Source organism: Callithrix jacchus, chromosome 1 (genome assembly GCF_049354715.1).
Source record: "Callithrix jacchus isolate 240 chromosome 1, calJac240_pri, whole genome shotgun sequence".
Classification (NCBI taxonomy): Eukaryota; Metazoa; Chordata; class Mammalia; order Primates; family Cebidae; genus Callithrix; species Callithrix jacchus.
Genome location: NC_133502.1, coordinates 72,033,621 through 72,058,330, shown reverse-complemented (window position 1 = coordinate 72,058,330; position 24,710 = coordinate 72,033,621). Strand labels below are relative to the sequence as shown.

Below are 24,710 nucleotides of genomic sequence, written 5' to 3'. Positions count from 1 at the left end.
AGCCTCCCAAGTAGTTGGGATTACAGGCACCTGCCACCACACCTGGCTAATTGTTCAAATTTATTAGAGACGGGGTTTCACCTTGTTGGCCAGGCTGGTCTTGAACTCCTGACCTCAAGTGATCCACCTGCCTTGGCCTCCCAAAGTGCTGGGATTATAGGCATGAGCCACTGTGCCCACCCTCAGCAGTTTTTCATACTGAGGTGGGAGGACATAGAGAAGCACATTCTAAATGTATATGGAAAGGCAATGGACCTAGAATAGCTAAAACATTTTGAAAAAGAACTAGAAAGTGGAGCCGGGTGCAATGGTGCATACCTGGAGTCCCAGCTACTCAGGAGGCTGAGGTGGGACAATCAGTTGAGCCCAGTTCAAACTCAGCCAAGCAAAATAGCAAGACCCTGTCTCTAAATAAGTAAATAAATAAATTGAATGGGAGGAGTCACTCTACCTGATGTTTAGACTTACTATAGCTACAGCTGTTAAGACTGTGTGATACTGGTGAAGGTACAGACACATACATTAATAGAACAGAATAAAAAATCCATACAGGCGTGCCCATCTGATTTTTGATAAAGTGTCAAACATGATTAAATGGAGGAAGGATCACCTTTCAAAAAATGATGGTGAAACGATGGGACACCCATAGGAAAAAGAATGGACCCAAACCTCACATCTTACATAAACATTCACTGAAAATGGATCACAGACATAAATGTGAAAGATAAAACGAAAAAGCCTTTAGGAAAGGAAATAGGAGAAATCACCTGGATTTAGGGTTTGGTAAAGAAGTCTTGGACTTGGCCCCACAAGTGCAATATGGGAAAATTATAAATGGGACGGGGTTTCAGTATGTTGGCCAGGATGGTCTCGCATCAAAATTTTAAAATTTTTGCTCTGCAAAAGACCCTACAAAAAGATGAAAAGGCAAGCCAGAGCATTAAAGAAAATATTTGCCAACCACAGATTCAACAAATATATAAAGAATTCTTGGCTCGGCGCGGTGGCTCTCGCCTGTACTCCCAGCACTTTGAGAGGCCAAGGCAGGCAGATCACCTGAGGTTAGGAGTTCGAGACCAGCCTGACCAACATAGGGAAACCCCATCTCTACTAAAAATACAAAGATTAGCTGGGCATTGTGGTGGGCGCCTGTAATCCCAGATACTTGGAAGGCTGAAGCAGGAGAATCTCTTGAACCCCGGAGGCAGAGGTTGTGGTGAGCCGAGATCACACCATTGCACTCTAGCCTGGGAAACAAGAGCAAAACTCTGTCTCAAAACTAACAAACAAACAAACAGAATTCTCAAACTCAACACGAAAAAGCAAAAATGTAATTAGAAAATGGGCAAGGCTGCGTGCCTTGGCTCTCATCTGTAATCCCAGACTCTGGAAGGCTGAGGTGGGAGGACCACTTGAGCCCAGGAGTTTGAGACCATCCTGGGCAACGTAGTGAGATGCCATCTCTACAGAAAAAAAAAAAAAAATTTAATCAGCCAGGCATAGAGGCACAAACCTGTAGTCCCATCTACTCAGGAGGCTGAGGTGGAAGGATCAGTTGAGCCTAGGAGGTCAAGGCTGCAGTGAGCCCTGCCACTGCACTTCAGCTTGGGTGACACAGTGAGATGAAAGAAGGAAGGAAGGGAGGGAGGAAGGGAGGGAGGAACCAGCTACTGATATGGTGACAACTTGGATGCATCTCAAGGGAACTATGCAGAATGGATAAAGCCAGTCTCAAAGGTCACATACAGTATGATTCCATTTATAAATTGTCTTGTAATAGTGACATTATAGAGATGGAGAGTGGATTATTGGTTGCCAGGGGTTAGGGATGGGAGGCCAGGAGGACAGACCTCTTATGTCTTTTCCCCCAGCTGCTCTGAGGCCACATGAGCACTTGTTTTTAATTCCTCAAGACAGATGCAACTTCACAGTATACGAATGGTCTGCCGATGTTTTCCAGGGGGAAGGACAGGAGAATCTGCATTGCACACTACAGTTCGGAAGCCTCATCATAGTTCTTCTTGTTTGCTCCGTGTTTCTTCCCATAGTCCTATCAGTTTTCTCATCTCTTTCCTCCTCCTTACCTCCACCCAGCAGAACCTCTAAAATCCACATCATTGGCCATGGACACACAGGAACTCAATTATTGCCTGTACTTTTCACAACCTACTCGGAAAAACAAAAGCATATAGCTCCTAAATGGCTACCATTTATTATTTCAGGCATATCTGGGTAGCAGGTGAGGACCATTCTTATTCGGGGTTGCTGGGGAGGTCTCAGTTCCTCTACTTCTTATGATTATTATTACATGAATATATTCCCTTCTAGCCCATATGCATCTTGAGTGCAGGGACTCTCTTATTCAACTTTTTATCACTCTCTCTTTTAAAAATCTCGAGTGCTGGGCAGGCATGGTGGCTCATGCCCATAATCCCAGCACTTTGGGAGGCCGAGGTGGGTGGATCACAAGGTCAGGAGTTCGAGACCCGCCTGGCCAAGATGGTGAAACCCCATCTCTACTAAAAATAACAAAATTAGCTGGGCATGGTAGTGGGTGCCTGTAATCCCAGCTACTTGGGAGGCTGAGGTGGGAGAATCGCTTGAACCCAGGAGGTGGAGGTTGCAGTGAGCCAAGATGGTGACCCTGCAACAGAGTGGGCAACAGAGCAAAGACTCCATCTCGAAAAACAAAAATCTTGAGTGCTTAGCACGGTGACTGAAAACAGATACTTAAAATATTTGTCATGGAACAAATATGCCTTGTGTGGCACCTGTGACCCTTCCTTCCTTCCTTCCTCCCTTCCTTCCTTCCTTCCTTCCTTCCTTCCTTCCTTCCTTCCTTCCTTCCTGCCTTCCTTCCTTCCTTCTCTCCTTCCTTTTTTCTTTCTCTTCTCTCTTTATTTTTCCTTTTCCTTTGACTTTGGTTCAACATATTTCAATGCCTAAAACATGTTGACCAACTACAGCCCACTTTACCTGTTTTTGTAAATACAATTTTATTGAAACATAGTGACAATCATTCATTTATATATTATATATGGCGTGTTCATACAATGGAAGAATTGAATAGTTGTGATTGACTGTAGAGTCCATAAAACACGAAATATTTACTATAAAATCTTTTTTAATAAATATTTTTAGTTAAATTTTCAAACATGAAAGTATAAATGTTAACATTTGGTTGTTGGAAAATATACACAGCATTTCCCCCTTGTGTGAACACAATGGCTTACAGTAACAAAACCCACTTACAGTGAGCTCTTTTAGGCACTTGGGTGTAGAATGTGTGAGAGAGAAATACAGTTTTCCTTTCTTGCTACCTATAGGGGCAACCAAAATTAGATCAAATTAAATACTCTGTTTTCAACACAGTTAGCATTACTGACCTAAAATATATGGCCACTGGATATATAACCTTTAAAGTTCCAGTATATTTAAAACAGGATAAATTTAACTGATAAGTTGTTAAGATTCCAATTCTTTTTAGTCTGTTCACCATTAAATTTCAGGAGACAGAACTCAAAAAGAGGTTTCATTAATGTCTTCTAATCACTTTGGCTTTCTTCTTTTTTGTTAGATAGGTAAAAACTTTCCTGGTGGGCATCTAAGCAGGCTGGAACCGATAATCCATGAACCCAGCTGCCCACATGAGGCTTAAAAACCAAGACAATGCTGATTCGGCTGCAGGGGGAGCAGTTGCAACTTACTTTTAATTTCAAATGAGCTTTAGACTTTGGGACGACCTCTCGATGAGGGACGACAAATAACATAAAATGCAGAATCCACTCAGAGGTTGTTGTTCCAGGGGAAGAGCGGGCAGGTTTCCTGGGGAGTACATTCTTGCTGTCACAGCCTCACTGCTGGCACAGGGGTACCTTGTTTATGAGGTTTCAAGGCCACAAACGCCAGCTCAGGTGGGGACAAGGGTGTGGTCACTGCGTGGCTGGCATGGTCTGCACATGCTGCAGTAGCTGCTCGCAGTAGGTGGCCGAGCAGTGTTTGTGGATGACGGCCTCTGTCTCCCTCACCAGGAGATCTGGGAACAGGGCGCTGCCCTCCTTGAGGACCTCTAAAATGGCGTCCTGGATGGCGCTCTCTGGATCGTCAAGGTGAACGAGCAGCTCTCTGTACAGGCACTGGACGCTGCTCTGACAGTAGGCCTTTCCATCGACATTCTTCACACACTGCAGCCAGGTCACCAGGGTGGAGGCAGCTGCCATCCTCACGTCATTGGAAACGTCGTCTAGATGCTTTAAGAGTTCGGGATAAATCTTGAGTTTATCTGGATCAATCATGCTGCCCAAGGTTTTTAAGAACGTGTTGATGATACGGCAGGAGATCAGCCGAGTCATCTGCGAATCTTCCTCTAGCGTGGTCAGGACTTGAGGCATCAGTGTTTCCTGCACGTCCTGGATCTGCTTGGCCGACAGGACCTCGCCGCTGGTGAGCACCCAGAGGCAGGACACGGCGGCCGTGCGGATGGCCGCAGCTGTCCTCCCTGCATGCCACTGCAGATTGGGGGCCAGGATGTCCTTTGTCACCATCTCAAGGTAGCTAGGTAACTGCCCATGGGAGTCGATGGTGTCCGCGGCTCTGGGCAGCATAGTGGACAGGATGGAGAACAGCTTCAGGCGCATCTGCGGGTCTCGGGAGGGCTGCAGACAGGCCCTGAGCGTGTGCATGACGTGCGGCAGGGCTTCTCCTAGGGCGGGGCCCGACTGCGCGATGATGACACTGAACTACAGGAGCTCCGGCGAGGGCGCGGACCAGTCGAGGTGCGACGCGGTCGCCCGCTCCAGGAGAGGGCCCAGGTACTTGCGATAGAGGTTCTGGCAGCTGCTGACGCCCTCCGCAGCGGCCAGCGAGTCCATCGTCTCCTGCGCCTTGTCCCTGAGGCTGGTGGAACCTGCGAGGGCCTTTATGGTCAGCTGCACGTCCATGAGCTGCAAGCTGGCCATGCCGCAGTCCTTGCAACACACGGATACCAGGGCCTGCACGCAGAGCAGCAGACGCTCCAGGTAGAGGTCGTTTACAGATGCCTGGCAGATGTGGGCCTGTGCCAGCTCGGTGGCAATGGCTGTTAGGTGCGACTGGAGGGCTTCTCGGGGGCAGCCCTGAATGGTGGAGTCCAGCACCAGGAGGAGGGAGGCGGAGGGCCCCTTCTTCAGCATTGGTAAGATCAGCTTCAGAAATACCTCAGGGTTAACAAACGTCCCTATGAGCTGTGCGGATCTTGAACAGCTATGGACCACGGCTGTCTCCTCGTCAGCGCAGGCCAGGAACAGGGTCCGGAGGACGATCTCCAGGTGTTGTGTGGTGTGGTCCTCGGCATGCAGCAGCAGCACGGGCAGCAGTTGCACCGACTTCACTCGCGTCCCCACCACCCAGTCGGTGATGTCGTGGCACAATGCGGGGAGGATCTTGGAGAGGTTCCTGAAGAAGAGCTTCCGACAGCCCAGCACGGGGCGATGCTCATGCGGAGGGTAATGGGGTGGGGGAGGGAGGGGCAAAGTCCAGCTTGTCCTTCAGGTCCTTCCTCCTCATTCTCCCTCTGCCACTGCAGGCCAACATCCTCCCAGAGGCTAGCAGCCAGCTGCCTGACCTCGGGCATCTCGTCATCAAGGGTGCTGAGCAGCAAAGGTATGAGCTTGTGGAAGAAGGAGTAGCGGTCACGCAGATGCAGCAGCCAGCCGCCCACCACAGAAGCCACCGCCCGCCGGACCTGCGGGACGTCGTCAAACAGCCGTTGAGCAAAATGGGAAAGCACGTCGTCCACAGACTTCCCATTGCCAAACTGGATCATCGTGCCCGTGGCTTCGATGACGGCCACACGGACCTTCCAGTGCTGGTGGGAGATGGTCTGCACCAGGGACCGATCAGAGACTCCGATTGCATGTGGAAGTGGTCGGGCGTGGCCTGCGCCAGGACGGCAGCACAGCTGCAGCTCTCGCGGTGCACAGCGGCCAAGGAGTCGAGCAGGGAGCAGCGCAGCATGCGAAGGGTGTCGTCCAGGTGGGGCGCGAGCACGGCGCCGCCCAGGTCCACAGCCAGGCTCAGCAGCTGCACTAGCGCCAGGCGCAGCTCCTCGCAGACCTCCGGCGGGCGGGGCGTGGGCTCCGGGCAGGCCAGACGAGCGACGAACGCAGGCAGCAGCCGCGGCAGGGCGTCGTGGGGCCGCGCGGCGCGGCGCAGGCCCAGACTCAGCAGGTGCACTGCCAGCGCGTGGCAGCAGCAGGCGCGCGCAGGGGCCCTGGAAGGCGGCGGGGTCCGCGGCGGGGCCCGGCTCCTCTAGCGCGCGCCGCCAGCCCGGCTTGCTGTCGGCCTCCAGGCAGCAGGCGGCTCGGGGCTCTGCTCAGCTCTGTCGCCTCGGCGGTCTCAGCCCCTCCGCCAGGTGTGGGGCCGCTATTACTATCAAATCTTTTACAGAAAAAGTTTGCTGACCCCTGCTTTTCAGGGATTGGTTGATGAGAAATTTTATATTCCATTCCTGAGTGATAACTCTAAGTACAAAATTCATTACTTCATAAAAATATTTTACATTCTTTTTCCTAACATGCCCAGAATATCAATCACTCATATAATTTGAGTTAAGAGGAATCTTCCACATCATCTATTCTGTGTCCCTTGTTTGCAGCTGAAGTCTGTGTGGAGAGACTTTCCTGAAACCTTCCTCAAAATCGTCTTACCTGCTTTTCATGTAGTTCAACTTCAATTCTGCAAAGCCTGCGTGAATTAGTCTTATTAGCAATTCCAAAAACTAAATTCAGGGCAACATTTCCACCCATGCATCTGGATGGAACATTTGTACTCAATGGGAAAGCCAAGGCACAACCCAAGCAAGTAGAAATTTGCCTCTGAACACTCTTGCCTCCAGAATACATGACGGCTTCCTACTCCGAAGAGAAGCAAAGGACCGCTAATGCTTCCTTGCCCACCATTACTTTTATATTTTACTATTTCTAATTAATAAGATTCTATTAATAATTTTTTAAAAATTTAGATACTCATGAGAAGTCGTTTCATTAAATGCAGCCTGTGATACTTCTGCAGCATAATTTTAATTAATGGGCATTTTTTTTTCTAGCTTCCCCCCCATTAATGGACATTATTTTTAGGTCAGTTTTAGGTTTATAAAGAGATGAGCAGGAATTAAATATAGCCTCCTCTTCCCACCCCTCCCCAACTAGCAGCTTCCCCTGTTGTTAACATCTTGCTTTGGAATGATACATTTGTTTCCATTGATGAACCAATATTGATGCCCTACTATTAACTAAAGTCCATTATTAACATTAGGATTCACTCTTGTGTTGTATATTCTATGACCAAATGCATAATGTCATGTGTCATCATTATAATACCATATAGAATGGTTTCACTGCCTTCAAAATCCCATGTGCTCCACTGTATTCCTCCCTCTCCTCTTCCTTCTGTGCTTCCCAAATCCCTTTGTATCACTGATCTACTGTCTATAGATTTGCCACTTCGAAAATGTCATATAATTGAAACCACACATCACATGGCCTTTTTACATGGCTTCTTTCACTTAGCAACACGCAGTTGTGTGCAAGTTGTGTAGATATACATTTTCAACTCATAGGGTAAATACAAAGGACTATAGTTGCCTGATGTATGGGAAGACTATGTTTAACTTTGTAAAGACACTGCCACATTTTCTCCCAAAGTAGCTGTACCATTTTGTTTTCCCACTAGCAGGGAAGGCTGTTGATACCAAATGCTGGTAAAAACGTTACTCCACATCTTTACCAGCATTTGGTATCAACAGCATTTTAAATTTTAGTTATTCTAATAGGGGTCTCCTTATTGCTTGAATTTGTGTTTCCCTGATGTGTTCGGCTGCTTTTGCATTACTATAAAGAAATATCTGAAGCTGGGCAATTTATAAAGAAAGAAGGTTTAATTGGCTCACAGTTCTATATGCTGTACAGTAAGCATGGCACTGGTACCTGCCCCTGGTTAGGGCCTCAGAAAGCTTACAGTCACTGTGGAAGAAGGACGAACAGGGGCATCACCGAGTGAGAGTGGGAGCAGAAGGTGGGGGAAGTGCCACACTTTTTAAACAACCAGATCTCACATGAACAGAGTGAGAACTCATTTATTATCATGAGGACAGCACCAAGCCATTCATGAGGGATCCTCCCCCATGACCCAAACACCTCCCACCATGCCCCACCATCAACATTAGGGATTACAGAGTTATATTTCAACATGAGATTTGGAGGGGACAAGCATCCAAACTATATCACCTGACAGCATATGATGTTGAACATCTTTTCCTATGCTTGTTTTTAAGCTGTATATCTTATTTGGTGAGGCATCTGTTCAGATTGTCAATTTAATTGGGCTGTTTGTTTTCTTATTGTGAATTTTTTAAGAGCCCTTTGCATATTTTGGATACATGTCCTTTGTGTTTTGCAATGATTTTCTCCTGGTCTGTAACTTGTCTTTGCATTGTCTTAGTATCTTTCACAGATAAGAAGATTCTAATTTTAATGAAGTCCCATTTACCACTTTTTTCTTTCATGGATCATGTTTTCAGTGTCATATCTTAAAACTCACTACCAAAACCAAGGTCACCTAGATTTTCCCTCACGTTATATTTTACATGTTTTATAGTTTTGTGTTTTACATTTATATCTATGATTTTTTTGAACTAATGTTTGTGAAAGATGTAATGTCAGTGTCTAGATTCTTTCCATTTCTTTTTCACAAGGAACTTCAGTTCCAGCACCATTTGTTAAAAAGACTATCTTTTCCCTTTCTCCATTGAATTGGTTTTGCCCCTTTGTCAAAAATCAGTTGGCTATATTGTGTGAGTTGATTTCTGAATACGCTATGCTGTTTATTTGATCTATTTTTCTGTTTTTTCACCAACGCTACACTGTTTTGATCATTGTAGCTTTACAGGAAGACTCGAAGTCAAGAAAAGTCAGTCTTCTTTGTTCTTCTTCAATATTGTTTCGATGATTGCATATTTTTGCCTTTTCATATAAACCTTAGAATCGGTTTGCTGATATCCACAAAGTGGATTGCACAGAATCTATAGATCAAATTGGGAGGAACTAACACACAGCAAGATTGAGCCTTTTTATCTATTAACATAGTTTGCCTTTCCATTTATTTAGATCTTCTTTGATTTATTTAATCACAGATTTGTAGTTTTTCTCACATATATTTTGTACTTCTTTTGTTAGCATACTACAGATTTCTCTCTCTTTTGGTAATAATGTTAATTATGTTGTATTTTAATTTCAAATTCTAATTGTTCATGGCTGGTGTATAGTAAAAAAAAATACTTTCATGTATTAAACTTGAATCCTGCAACTTTGCTATATTCTAGAACTAATTAGTTCTAGATTTGTTTGTTTGTTTTGTCAGTTCTTTGGGGGTTTCTACATAGACAATAAGGTCATCTGTGAACAAAGACAATTTTATTTTCTCCTTTACAATTCATGTACTTTTTATTTCCTTTTTTTTTGTCTTTTGGCTACAGCGTATTTTCAAAGCAATATATAACTACAAATATGATTACAGATAACAAGGTGCATCCTTTAAACCGGTCTATAGTATTTTAATTGTAAGTTTTACATGCATCTTCTAAACACTAGATAAAATTCTTAAAAACAGGAAATTTCTTTAAATGTATTTCCATAGTCTACCACAGAGTCTATACATGGTAACCACTCAGTGAATATGTCGTGGGAATTAACTTAAGATATAACTTTAAAACGTAACGTCTGTGCCTGAGGTTTTAGCAAAAAATAGAATTCACATCAGATGTTTCAATGAAGAGAATTTAACACAGTGGACTCTCAGTCATATCTGCCATTAGAATCAAAATACCCCCTGTCTGAGAGTCAGACATGGGCTTCTCAGGTAATTCCAATGGCCAGCAGTGGTTAAAAATCAGTAATAAAAGGACTACTGGTAGAAGTGTAGATAAGACTAAGAAAATAAAAAAGAGATGTTGAGGCACTTGCTTTCTAAATAAAGAAACTGAAGCTGAGTGAGGAAAAGTAACTAGCTCAAGGTCATGAAGGTAGTTCACGGCGGAGATGGACTTCAAGCCCAGGGATGTCTAATTCTATACTCCATGCTGCTTCCAAATGAGTTTTTCTCTGGAACAAAATGTAATATTTGACCAAGCCTGAAGTAAAAAAAAAACACTTTCAAAGTAAGCACGAGATGCTCCTTCGCTTAAAACCACATCAAATAGATTAAGATCAAAGTTTTCCTTGTGTTCTCAAATGAATTAGGGCCTGAAATAAAACCCATCTAGTTTCTGTGATTAATATAAGACATGTGATGTTGTCTCCTTTTCTCTCCATCTTGCAGATAAAATCATGTCTGACTTTTTCTGGAAAGAAAATGATGAGAAGCCAGAATGACAGATATTATATCTGCTAATGTGTGGTCTGGGAGATGGGACCCCTAGAAGGGAGTGGGTTAGGAGGACAGAGAAGATGTTGACCTCTGATTAAAGCAAATGCTCAGACCTGGATTTCGAAAGCTCTTTCCCTTCCAGTGTTGCTGGGGATAACATCATAGCTTTACCTCTTAACTAAGGACTTCATACAAATACATTTTCAATTCATCTGCCACTTACTGTTGACTAAATTATAAACCACTTAAAGCTTCTGAGACTAGCAGCTACCTATTAAAATGAAGTGGTCTGATTTTGTGTAACACGCATTTGTCTTTAAAATGCTTTATATTTTTTATAATTTTCTCCTCTTATTACCCAATTCACAAGTCCATTCTGTTTTATACACCTTACATGTCCCTATACTACTCATGCTGAAATCTCTTCTCACTGCAAAATGAATGATAAAATTAAATGATTGTCAGGAAGGTGCTGAGCTTAAACTGAAGCAAGTTCAGTGGATGCCGGCAGTGCCCTGATCTGAAGAAATATCTCGGGATCTGCGGCACTTGCACATCAGAGGAAGGTGTGAGCCCAGAGGTCTGGACCCAGCTTATAGAAGTGGGACACCAGTCACCAAATACTGAAGAAGAAGGCAGAACCAAGAGAAGAAAAAAAAGAAACACTGTAGCTAGTCCTCTTCAAGGAGTTCTTCAGATAGAATATACAGCCAAAAGAAAGAAGGAAGGAAATCAAGACTGAAGTCAAGATATTTGTACAGAGATCACCCTTGTTGTCATTCTTATGATAGAAGACACAGGCATCAATCAAGCAGTAGCTCTCATGGCTGTAGAAGGAAAGTAACTCGAGGTCATTCAAGGGGTCGAGGGAAATTCTATGGAGTTAAGAGTTAAGAGTTAGGTTTAGGTCAAAAAGAAGAATAAGAAGATCTCAGTCAAGACCTTGTCCATGTTCTCACAGTCGGAGCAGTGAAAGCTCCAGCCACACAAGAATGCATAGTCGGTCTCAGGATAAAGAACAACGTAAAGGCAGAGCTAAGGAGGAAAGAAGAAGGATTAAGGGAAAGACAAGGATTACATCACATCAGATATGGGAAATCTGGAAACATCAAAGCTGGATTAGAACATCTGCCACCAGCTGAGCAGACCAAAGCCAGACTACAGCTGGTTCTTGAAGCTGCTGGAAAAGCTGATGAGGCATTGAAAGCCAAAGAAAGAAATGAGGAAGAAGCAAAGAGAAGAAAGGAGGAAGACCAAACCACCCTGGTAGAACAAACAAAAAGAATAAAATAAATGGAAGCTGTTGAAAGTGATTCCTTTGTTCAGCAGACATTCAGATCAATTAAGAAGTCAAAAAGTTAGTGGAATCTACTGAAGCACAACATGCAACTTCAACATCAGGACCAGCATCACTAGGTGTTGATCCACTCAGTACCAAAAATGAAATAGAAATGAGCAGCATTCCTACCGCCATCAGGTACCAAGATGACAATTCCCTGGCCCATCCGCATTTATTTAGAGAGAAAGCTGATGCTGAGGGAAAATGATTCAGAGGCTAATTGCATTCTGACAAGAAAGACTAATGGGCAGTCCTGTGGCCTAAGTAAAATGCATACAGTTGGATTGGATGGCCCCAGTAATGTTGGAAATTTAGGTTTTAAAATACCAATATTAACTTTTTGCCCTTAAAAAGAATTCAGCTGATTATATAAAAAGGTAATCTCATTTCATTCTTCTCTCATGTAGACTTGAATATGTGTTGATTCGCTTTAACAAAATCAACTTGTTTTTAAGCTGTATACTTTAAGTTGTAATATTGTGAAAATTAAAACATAAAATTTAAGAATGCATGAAAGAGAGGCATGAAAATGTTACACTCTTAATAAAGCTAACTATACATTTTTTAAAAAGATTCTCTGGGTGTGGCAGGTGTTCTGCAGTGGACTGCAGTTCCCAGAGCTCCCTATTAATGCCTAATGGATCCAGGTTGTCTATCTGGATGCCAAAGGCATATGTGAATGTATCTTCTGTCCTGCTTCAGCCAATTCCCTAGTATTAACTATGAAAGTCAGCAGATGGATGTGTTTGGGGTTATGTTGTTTTGTTTTATTTTGCCATGCAGAATATATATTTTAAAAGAATTTGAATGCATTTGACAGTGGACTGATATCCAGAATTTACAAGAAATTCAAACAACTCAACAAAAATACTTCTAAAGAATCCCATTAAAACGTGGAAGAAGGACATAAATTGTCAGTTTTCAAAAGAAGTCATACAAATTGCCCACAGGCATTTGAAAACAAGTTCAACATCACTAATCATCAGAGAAATGCAAATTAAAACCACAATGAGATACCATCTAACGCCAGTCAGAATGGCTATTAAAAAGACAAAATAACAGATGTTGGCAAGACGTAGAGAAAGAGAACTTTTATACACTGTTAGTGCGACTGTAAATTAGTACAACCTCTGTGGAAAACAGTACAGAGATTTCCCAAAGAATTAAAAATAAAACTACCATACAATCTAGCAATCCCACTACTGAGTGTCTACCCAAAGGGAAAGAAATAATTATCTTAAAAAGATACCTGGACTCATATGTTTATCACAGCACTATTCACAATAGCAAAGATATAGAATCAACCTAAGTATCCACCAATGGCTGATTGGATAAAGAAAATGTATGACACACTTGAATACCTACTCAGCCATAAAAAAGAATGAAATCATGTCTTTTGCAGCAACATGGATGGAATGGAGGTCATTATCTTAAGTGAAACAAGACAAGCACATGTTCTCACTTCTAAGTGGGAGCTAAATGAAGTGTACACATGGGCATAGAGTGCAGAATGATTGACAATGGAGACTTGGAAGGGTGAGAAGGTGAGGAAGGGAATCATGAGAAGTTGCCCAATGGATACAATGTACATTTTTTGGGTGATGGATACTCTAAAAGCCCTGACTTCACCAGTATGCAATGGATTAATGTAACAATATTACACTTGTACCCATAAATTTCTATAAATTAAAATGGTTTTAATAAAATACAAATGAATGTAACTATTTATACTTTTATGACCATAGATTTGTCTTTGCTTTTTCTTATCAGTCATTCTTTATCCTCACTTGTTTGTCTAGATTATGATATTTAGACATTATATTCATAAATACAATTCATGTGTGACATATTACATGAGAATTTCCAAAATGTACCCTAATTAGTTGAATTGAGACAGTTTAGTATGTGGAAAATATCGTGAAATTATATAGGACTAAAAATTACATGAGAGTTATTTAAAATGTCTGTTTAATTTTTATCAATAAATTGGTCTAAATCAAATGGTTTATAATTATTAAAGAAATTGATTTCATATTAAAAATAATCTCTATGCTGAAAATAAGAAAAACTGATTTCCCACCAATAATTTTTTTCAGTACCACTTATTGGCGAATAAATCAAATTAAACACTTGCCTTCCCTACCTCAGATGATTTATTAAGAACAGATATCCAGGCATTGCTCTACTTTCTATTACTGATTTAAGATAAATTGAATATAATTCAGAATACAACTTAGCAGAGAAAAGAAAACTGTGATGTAAAAGGACTGAAGAACTACGTGGGAAGGAAGGAACGGAGGGAGGGAGGGAGGGAGGGAGGGAAGGAAGAGGAAATCCATAGTTGGAACAGTTAGAACCAAACTCTCAGAACTTTTGGTATGTTGCTGGGATTACAGATGCCTGCTACCACACCCAGCTAATTTTTGCAGTTTTAGTAGAGATGGGTTTTTACCATGTTGTCCAGGCTGGTCTAGAACTCCTGAACTCGAGTGATTCTCCCACCTCTGCCTCCCCAGATGCCGAGATTATAGGCATGAGCCACCCGCGTGGACCTTTCTTCATTACTAATTCTTGTCAGCACCTCCTGTCTGCTAAGCTTGGGAGCGTTTCCTAACGTCTAACTTATATCCTTACTCTTCCATTTCAGGTTGGTTCTCATCCTAGGCAAATGAAAATGCTCTCCTGGATTAGATGTCTAATTCACAGTGCCCCACCCCTCCCATCCTCCCAGCACACAGCTCCAGCAGTGATCCCCAGGCATGACCCAATTGTACTTGGCCTCCACTGCAGGGTGTAGAGCAGACTTCTGCCCCAGGGCTTAAGGACACTGTGGGAAGCTCCCTGTCACCCATGGAATGTGAGGGTGTTACCATCTTACAGGCCATTGGGAAATGGGAGCTGATGGAAACACCAAGGCTCCACAGAGAGTGGCACGAGCTTCCCACAACGAGTCACTTGAGAACTCACCCCTGTATTATCTTCCCATCCTTTCCTGTTGCAGTCCTCCATTTCCGTTCTCTGGAATTATTTCCCAAAATAAATTACCGGCACTCCTTTGGCTCAGCCTTTGCTTTCGGGGGAACCCAACCCAACTGCTCAGCATCAGCACATATTCTTTTCAGCTCGCGCTCGCTTTCTCTCTCTCTCTCTCTTTCTCTCTCTCTCTCTCTCTATCTCTCTCCATATATATATAGTTTCTCAGCTCTCTCTCTATATATATATACATATGTATGTATATATATAGAGAGAGAAAATAAAAATTATAGGGAGACACAGAGAATAACGTCATAAACACTATTGTACTTGTTACACAGAAAAACAAATCTAGACAGTTTGTTTTGGACACATATATAAAAGAACATAAAAACATTGGAGAGAACACTGAAATCTCCATTTTTAATTTTCTAAGCTTCATTCCCCTACATCCATCCCCAGAAGCTGCCACTGACCTGAATTCGGTATTTTTTTTTAGCCTTATTTTGTTTGCAAAATATTATTTTGCATGATTTAATATTTACTCCATTACTTCAACTGAAAATTTACTTTAGGCCAGGCGTGGTGGCTCACGCCTGTAATCCCAGCACTTTGGGCGGCTGAGGTGGGCGGATCATGAGGTCAAGAGATCGAGACCATCTTGGCCAACATCGTGAAACCCCATCTCTACTAAAACATAAAAATTAGTTGGGCGTGGTGGTGAGTGCCTGTAGTCCCAGCTACTTGGGAGGCTGAATCAGGAGAATTGCTTGAACCCGGGAGGCAGAAGTTGCAGTGAGCCGAGATCACTCCACTGCACTCCAGCCTGGCACCTGGCCACAGAGCAAGACTCTGTCTCAAAAAAAAAAAAAATTTACTTTAAAATTTACACAAATGGTATCACACCTTATGCTTCATTTTGAAACTACATTTTTATCTGTTATATTTTTGTAAAATGTATTCATGTTAATACATATGGTTCTAGATCATTTCTCTTATTTACTGTAATATTCTACTGTATGACTATAATTTATTTATGTGTTTCTCCTTTTAGACATTTTTGGATGTTCACAGGTTTCTTTTTCTCTTATGAATAGTACTGCTGCTATGAACATGTTTTTGTACCCATCTTTTGGTGCAGATGTGCAAGGTTTTTTTTCAGGTGTTTTCTTGGTCATAAGGAAAGGACATTTCTAACTCTTCTATATGTTGCCAAACTACTCTTTTGAGATTCTTCCACCAGCATACTGAGAATTTCCTCTTTTTCATATTCCAGTCATCACTCGACATACTAATTACTTTAAAATACTTGCTAGTCTTATGAGTTCAAATGGATCTCCTTTTGTTTCATTTTGTATTTCCCCAATTATTCGTGAGGTTAACTGTCTATTCAAACATGGAGCCATGAGTTTTCTTCTTTGAAGACTAAAATGTCTGTTTGTCTATTGGGCTGCTTTTGTCCAATTGATGTGTAAGAATTCTTCAGATCTTCTGATACCAAGCTCTTGCTTGGTCGATGTTGCAAATCTGTTTCCCAATATGTCTCCTATATTTAGTTTTGCTAGCATGTCTTCTGTAGTAGTAAATATTTTAACTTTGATTAAGTCAAATGTATCCATTTTTAATTTATCAGCGAATTAATTTTCATGGAGTCAGACTTTTCTCATGAGTTAATCAGTCATTTTAAAGAATCTTCTTTCAGTTTGGTTTGTGGGCTTGGTTTGCTGGTTTATCTTTCTCTGATTTCTGTTCTTATATTTACTAATCCTTTCTTCTCCTTATTTCAGCAGACTCTATTTTTATTTTCTAGCTTTGACTACTACCCTCATCTTGGTCTTTCAAGAAATACGTTTTAATTCACTTGGTCTGCATTTTTCATTTTTTGAAGTATACAGTAATTTTAGTGACAATGGTTCTAGAGATTTTCCTTCTTAAACATGGTACATTAAACATTTTTAATGTTTAATTAAAACATTAAATTAAAACATTAATTAAATGTTAATTAAAACATCTCAAGAGAGATCCAAGATGGCTGATCACTAACAGCTCAGGATTGTAGCTCCCAGTGAAAGCTCAGAGATCAAGAGAATGCCACACTTTCAGATGAAATTTCGTTGCTCACGGACCAGCAGATTTCTAGTGGAGGAGCCCCACGGGTCGCCAGCGTGACTCTTGTGGCCGGCGCAGCGGTTTTGCCGGTGCCTTGGCGCCGCAGCTCTTCATGCAGAGTAAACGGGACTGGTTTCCTTACTGACCGGTGTTTGGAGCTCCGGGAAGGCAGAGCCACTTGTTGCGGACTCAGGAAGGACGCCAGACCAGAGATTCCCGGGCAGAAGAGCACCATCAGTCTTGTTGCTGCTGTTTTGGCCGGCGCAGTGGGTTGCTTGAATTCCAGCACTGAGAATCAATAAATTGGATGTCGACTCAGAAACCTAATTAGAAAGGTGGCAATTGTAAAGACGACAGATGGACAAATTTATAATAAAGGGAAAAAACCAGCCTAAGAAGGCCGAGCATACCCAAAATCAGAACCCCTCTCCCTCTACAGGGGATTGCAGTTCCTCATCAGCAACGGAACAAGCCCTGATGGAAAAGAATTGTGTTCCATTATCTGAAGTAGGCTTCAGAAGGTGGATGATAAGAAACTTCTGGGAATTAAAAGAACTTGTTCTAACCCAATGTAAAGAAACTAAGAACTTTGAAAAAAGGTTTGACGAAATGCTGAAAAGAATAGACAATATAGAGAGGAATATAAATGAACTAACGGAGTTGAAAAATACAACACGAGAACTTAGTGAAATATGCACAAGTTTAAATAGCAGAATGGATGAAGCAGAAGAAAGGATATCAGAGGCCAAAGACTAACTTAATGAAATAAAATGATAAGACCAGAATAGAGAAAAAAGGATGAAAAGGAATGAGCAAAGTCTCCAAGAAATATGGGACTATGTGAAAAGACCCAATCTCCGTTTGATTTGTGTACCTGAATGTGATGGAGAGAATGAATCCAAGCTGGAAAATACTTTTCAGGATATTATCCCGGAAAATTTTCCCAATCTAGCAAAGCAGGACAATATTCAACCCCAGGTAATACAGAGAACACCACAAAGATATTCCTCAAGAAGAGCAACCCCAAGGCACATAATCATTAGATTCACCAGGATCGAAACGAAGGAGAAAATACTAAGGGCAGCCAGAGAGAAAGGCCAGGTTACCCACAAAGAGAAGCCTATTAGACTCACAGCAGATCTCTCAGCAGAAACCCTACAAGCCAGAAGAGAGTGGGGGCCAATATTCAACATACTTAAAGAACAGAACTTTCAGCCTAGAATCTCATATCCTGCCAAACTAAGCTTCACAATTGAAGGAAAAATAAAATCTTTTATGAACAAGCAAGTACTCAGAGATTTTATTACCACCAGGCCTGCTTTACAAGAACTTCTGAAAGAAGCATTATACATAGAAAGGAACAACCAGTATGAGCCTTTCTAAAAATATACCAAAAAGTAAAGAGCATCAACATAAAGAAGAATTTACATCAACGAATGGATAAAATAGCCAGTTAACATCAAATGGCAGTAACCCTAAATTTAAATTGACTAAATCCCCCAATCAAAAGATACAGCCAAAACCTAACGGTATATCCAAAGATACACAAAGACTCAAAACAAAGGTTTGGAGAAAAATTTACCAACCAAATGGAGAGCAAAAATAAATAAATAAACAAAAAGCAGGAGTTGCAATTCTCACATTTGATAAAATAGATTTCAAAGCAACAAAGATACAGTGGTAAAAGGATCAATGCAACAATAAGAGATCTTAATACCCAGATACATAAGACCCATAACGAGATTTAGACTCAACGAGACAGAAAATTAATAAGGATATCCAGGACTTCAACTCAGATCCGGAACAAGTAAACTCAATAAATATTTATAGAGTTCTCCATTTTAAATACACAAAATATTGATCGGCCATTACTAATACCCATTTTTAGAATGAAGCAATATTCCTGTTCTCTCTCCCTCTTTTTCTTCCTCTCCTTCTCTCCTTTTTTTACTTTTCAACATCCTAGTTCTTCACCTCTACTCAATACATTCCTTTGAACATCTGATTCCTTGTAAAAAAAAAAAAAAACAAACAAAGTCAAACAGGTAAGAAAGACTTCCCTCAAGGCTTTGCATGAAGGGGAGAGTCTAAACCCAGCTCAAGTGAAACAAAGGATGGGAGAGTTTCTAAAACTATACAGGGGGAATATGTTCTAGTGGAACTTATAACGGAAGATCACAGGCCATCTATGTATGTTAATTAACCTCACCCAAAAGAAAAGTCAACTTTCTCTTTTTCATAGGAAGTAATTTTACAGCTTGGAGAAATATGCCCACTAAACTTGGTTCCTTTTCTCCCACAGAGACTGGGAGACAGCAGTGCCATCTTCCTTAGTGATCACATAGCAAAGGATGAGTCTCAGGTCCTTGAGAAAGACGGTCCTAGGTTGTTAAACTGGGCAAGAGGCTTCTGAAAAGACTTGTAACCAAAGATACAGAGAAAAAATTACATGTTTTCTAAAGTAAGTGTTCTAAGAAAAGGGAGATCAGGGCCTGATCCATGTTTAATCCATGTTGGTTAGATATTTCTCCAACAGAGAGCGAGTTCCTTGAGGACAGAAATAAACAGAATGTACAAAGTTCAGGCCACTATAAAGATAGGATTCTGACTCACAACCTTTGCAGCAACAAGATCAGAACTTGTTCTAACTGCCAGCTTTCCTAATTTTTGCCCCTAATTTCAACTTAGAACCAACCAGAAAAAGCCAAATATGTTCTCCTGACTGAGCACATAGGTTGCTGTTTCTCTTTAGCCTGCCTTCAATTTGTCTATGCCCACAATCTCCAATAAGAAAAGGGACTTGAAACTCCCTCCCACACCAGCCCCTTTTTATTTCACCCATGAAGCTTTCCGGCTCCTCTGTCTGCCTTTGATTCTCTGACAAACACAACTGCTGGTGGCTGATTCCCTTGCTCTGGTAAGCTTTGAATAAGTAGTATTTATTCTGGATGGTCTTCATGCATTTCCAGAGCAGAAAATCAGCATGTAGAGCTGTGAGCAATTCCTAATACCAAAGTAATCAATTAAAGAGTTAGTTCCTGCATAAAGAACTTCTGTGCTAGCAGCATGGTTGTCTGGAAGAAGAGTATAAGAAGTCAGTGATGTGGTTTAGCACTCAGACTGAATCACTTATTTTGTGACTTGAGAAAATTTTACGTTTGACTCTCTGCTATGGTGGGAATGCTTGTGTCTTCCCCAAATTTATGTGTTGAAGCCTAATCACCAGTGTGCTGCTATTCAGAGGTTGGCCCATTGGAATGTGATTAGGTCATAAGGGTAGGGCCCTCACAATGGGATTAGTGTTCTTACATAGGAGACCCTAGAGAGCTATATTGCCCATTCCACCATGTGAGGACTCAGAGAGAAGGCCTCATCCATGAATCAGGAAAAGGCCTTCTCCAGATACTGAATCTGCCATGCCATAATATTGGATTTCCCAAGCCTCCAGAACTGTGAGAAATACATTTCTGCTGTTTATAAACTCCCTAGTTTATGGTATTTTGTCATAGTAGCCTAAATGAACAAAGACAGTCTCTATTCTTACCTCTGCTTTTGGAATAATAATTCAGTTTATGAGTTGTTTAAATAAAAAAAATAAAGTAAAATAAAAAATAAACATTTTTAAGTTTAAACAAAATAATGTGTATACATACTAGAAAAAGAAAACAGAATTTATCTCTCATTTCTCCTGTCCCTCTGTTCCCTTCCAGATGAGGAAAACCAAATTATTAGAGCGCCAGCCTGGGTTACTTTACCTTATGTAGGATGAAAAAAATGGGTGTTTATTTGAAATGACATATTATTATATATGATTTATTTTCTGTTACATAAATGCTATCAAACAAAATGAAATGATGAATTTATTATTTAAACAAAAACAATAGGACTAGTTAACAGTGGCAATTAGTAGTAGAGGTGATTAAACAAAATTATGTGTGAGGAAAATATAACAATATTTTCATGTTTTTTATTCTCTGACACATCAACTTATTTTAACTCTTTATTAAATTTAATAAATTTTGGCTGGGCGCAGTGGCTCACACCTGTAATCCTGGCACTTTGGGAGGCCAAGGAGGGCTGATCATCTGAGGTCGGGAGTTCAAGACCAGCCTGACCAACATGGAGAAACCCTGTCTCTACTGAAAATACAAAGAAAATTAGCAGGAAGTGGTGGATTATGCCTGTAATCCCAGCACCTTGGAAGGCTGAGGTAGGAGAATTGCTTGAACCCAGGAGGCAGAGGTTGCAGTGAGCCGACAGCACACCATTGCACTCCAGCCTGGGCAACAAAAGCAAAACTCTGCCTCAAAAAAAAAAAATTAATAAATTATGTAGGCCATATAGTTGGGCATTCTTTTTTTTTTTTTTTTTTTTTTTTTTTGAGACGGAGTTTCGCTCTTGTTACCCAGGCTGGAGTGCAATGGCGCAATCTCGGCTCACCGCAACCTCCGCCCCCTGGGTTCAGGCAATTCTCCTGCCTCAGCCTCCTGAGTAGCTGGGATTACAGGCACGCACCACCGTGCCCAGCTAATTTTTTTTGTAATTTTTAGTAGAGACAGGGTTTCACCATGTTGACCAGGATGGTCTCGATCTGTTGACCTCGTGATCCACCCGCCTCGGCCTCCCAAAGTGCTGGGATTACAGGCTTGAGCCACCGCGCCCGGCCCCTAGTTGGGCATTCTTAAGGTACATGTGAATGTTTTCACAGGAGAACTTTAATATAGATTATAATTATTTATAATTATAATTATAGAACTTTAATAATATTTAAAGAGGACTTTAATATAGGTAAAGAGAGATTACCCATATTTAGTAGAAAACAACAATGACATCTTTTTCCTGTACAGTAGGATAATTTACTCTTTCTATTTCCTTTTTCTTAATACTTCCCTGAATGCTGCACCCTTAAGTCACATCAGTCACCTCACTCGCTCATCACTCAATGCCCCATTGCAGGAATTCCAAGTCATGGGTGCCAACATGAACGGTCAGTGACCACACTCGCAGGGGATCTATGCAGTACTCAGCCCCTATTTTTTAGGATGCCCTATGGGTTTTGTACTTTTCCCTCAACCTTCCTCACCCATCATGAAAAACTGAGACATCTTGTGCCCAGGACCGAGTATTTTTCTGGAACGCGGGACTGACAGCCCTGAGTGAGCCTAGACACCTGGCCACCCCAGCAAGTTAGTAATTTTCGCTCTCTTAGCTGGTTCTCTTGGTCTTAGTCTCCATATTGCTAAATAGCATACTTAACATTGCTCTTTCTTGATTGTTCTATCTCAGATATCATGTACTGTGTTTTCATATGAAAATGAAGATTTGACTCTTTCCAAATCCTCTTTTCTTTGCTCCAGTGTATTTCTTTTTGTTGCTTTACACATTCACCTTTTTTTTTTTTTTTTTGAGAAAACCGTGCAGTGACTTCCCAAGAAGAGATGCATGCCAGAGGAGTTTTTTAAAATAACTGTCTGTGCATCGCCCCCTCCCCCTCCCCTCACCCCATCGTTCCCCATCTGGAAAAAGCACACAGAATTCTTTCCAGATACTCTAAAGCACTGGCTTTACAAAGGAAAAGAGTCTTATCCCAAACACACAGTCTTTCCACTTATCCCCAAAGGAGACTAATCATAAAAAGTTTTAAAAACTGAATCGAGATGTCATCACCTTCATTTTTAAGAAAGACTCCAAGGTACCTATGCTGCCAAAATGCCTGCACTGTCCTCCCTCTCAATATCCACATTCACAAGGGCTTTGCTGCATTCTTAGGACAAGATATTTTCAAGGCAACTGTTACTAGCTGTTTCCTTGTAGGGCATCAAGATAAGAAACGCTGATGATGTTATTAACCCTGACCCCACTTTGATGTGGATATGGGAAACTGAGCAGCTCAGCTTTCACTGGTCACTGACACTAACCTTTCATACTAGGATTTCCTGCGGTTTAAGGGTGACAGACTGACTAGGGGAATGGTGATGTCTTAGAGCAAGCATCACTTGCTTTTTACAAGTGGTTCCTACAGACGCCTCAATTTTGTCCAAAATAGAATGCTCACCTTTCTTTACAGTGCCATCTGCTGCTGCCTCTGACTACTGCATTTTCCTTCTGTTTGCTTAGTCCACACCCAGTGTGGTAAAAGATGGGAAAGGGAAAGCCATCTTCTATTAAAGTAAATATCAGGCACTACAGAACTATATTGACACAGGAAAAATGTATTTTCTATACCCTATAGTCTCACTTAATAATAGGTGCATTAGGCCGGGCTCACATCTGTAATCCCAGCACTTTGGAAGGCCAAGGCGGGTGGATCACCTTAGGTCAGGGGTTCGAGATCAGCCTGGCCAACATGGCAAAAGCCCATCTCTACAAAAAATACAAACATTAGCTGGGCGTGGTCCTTCATACCTGTAATCCCAGCTACTCAGAAGCTGAGGCAGGAGAATCGCTTGAACCCTGGAGGCGGAGGTTGCAGTGAGCTGAGATTGCACCACTGCACTCCAGCATGGGCGACAGAGTGAGACTTCATCTCAAAAATAAATAAATAAATAAAATAATAGGTACAATAAGTAACATCAGGAGATGATCTCAAAGAAAAATGGAATGGAATAAGAAAAAAGACTCATGGGGTGCTGTTTGATACAGGGTGGTCATGAAAGATCTTTCTGCTAGCTATTTCTGAATGTAGTGTAAGCAGTGAGCCATGTAGATGTCTGGCAGAAAAAGATTTCAGACTTAGGATCAGCAAATGCGGAGATGTAGGAGAAGGAGCATTCATTCAGCAGAGGGCGCGGCAAATGCCAATGTCCTGAAGTAGAAGTACATTGGGCATCCCCAGGCTGTGGGAGGAGGTGGGGCCCTAGAGCAGCATAAGGGAGTGAAACGCTGGTGATGGGAGCTGCAATGGAAGCCACGACCAGGTCATGAACACTATGTTGGCCACAGTGAGGACCCCAACTTTATTCTAAGTGTGATGGGAAGTTATTAGGCAGTTTTGAGCAGAAGAGTATCACAATCACATTCAGATTTTGAAATGATTGCTCTGTCTAGTATGCAAATAGCCAAGAGTGGAAGAATAGACGATGATGCTCTGTCACGCAGGCTGGAGTGCAATGGCATGATCTTGGCTCACTGCACCCTCCACCTCCAGAATTCAAGGGATTCTCCTGCCACAGCCTCCAGGGTAGATGAGATTACAGGCATGTGCCACCATGCCCGGCTAATTTTTTTATGTTTAGTAGAGATGGGGTTTCTCCATGTTAGCCAGGCTGGTCTCAAACTCCTGACCTCAGCTGATCTGCTTGCCTCGGCCTCCCAAACTGCTAGGTTTACAGGTGTGAGCCACCATGCCCAGCCTGTTTATTTATTTTAGAGATAGGCTGTTGTTATGTTGCCCAGGCTGGCCTTAACTCTGGGACTCAAACAATCCTACCATCTCAGCCTCTCAAGTAGCTGAGACCATAGGTGTGTGCCCTCATGCCCATTTCTTTATTTTATTTATTTCTGCTCTAGTCTTTATTATTTCCTTCATTTTGCTAACCTTGGGTTTGGTTGGGTTTTTTTTTTTTTTTCCCTAGTTCCTTGACTAAGAGAATGATCTTTATGTCTTTCTGATTACCTCAAATCTCTTTGCTGCACTCACACATGTAGAAACCTTGTGGTCTTTAATCTGCTATGGGATTGGAAAAAAAAACACCAAACCTTGTGATCTGGAAGAAAGCAACAGTGTTCTAGCTAAAATTCTTAAAGAACAATAAGAATTAAAAATCCACACAGTTTTAAAGCCTTACTACACTCTCATTCTTAACCTTTGTGTACCATCTTAAAATTTTGTTTCTTTCTGGGCCACAGAAGAACAGAGTTTTCATTGTGAAATTTTACACCATATTTT

At 41.7% G+C, this 24,710-nt stretch overlaps 1 long non-coding RNA gene and 2 pseudogenes across 2 annotated transcripts in view; 2 read left to right on the top strand and 1 right to left on the bottom strand.

The window, feature by feature from the left end:
- Window positions 1–3,136: 3,136 nt before the first annotated feature.
- LOC100406400 (dynein axonemal assembly factor 5 pseudogene) lies at window positions 3,137–6,202 on the bottom strand (annotated as a pseudogene). The gene has a single exon (XR_013525951.1). The product of XR_013525951.1 is annotated as a dynein axonemal assembly factor 5 pseudogene (transcript).
- A 3,679-nt stretch (window positions 6,203–9,881) lies between these two features.
- Window positions 9,882–12,004, top strand: LOC100406032 (serine/Arginine-related protein 53-like; annotated as a pseudogene).
- An 8,156-nt stretch (window positions 12,005–20,160) lies between these two features.
- The window catches only part of LOC118153653 (uncharacterized), a 29,016-nt gene continuing 24,466 nt past the window's right edge, over window positions 20,161–24,710 (top strand). The window contains exon 1 of the long non-coding RNA XR_004743055.3: window positions 20,161–20,274. This is a non-coding gene — a long non-coding RNA (uncharacterized LOC118153653). The remainder of the gene's footprint in view (window positions 20,275–24,710) is intronic.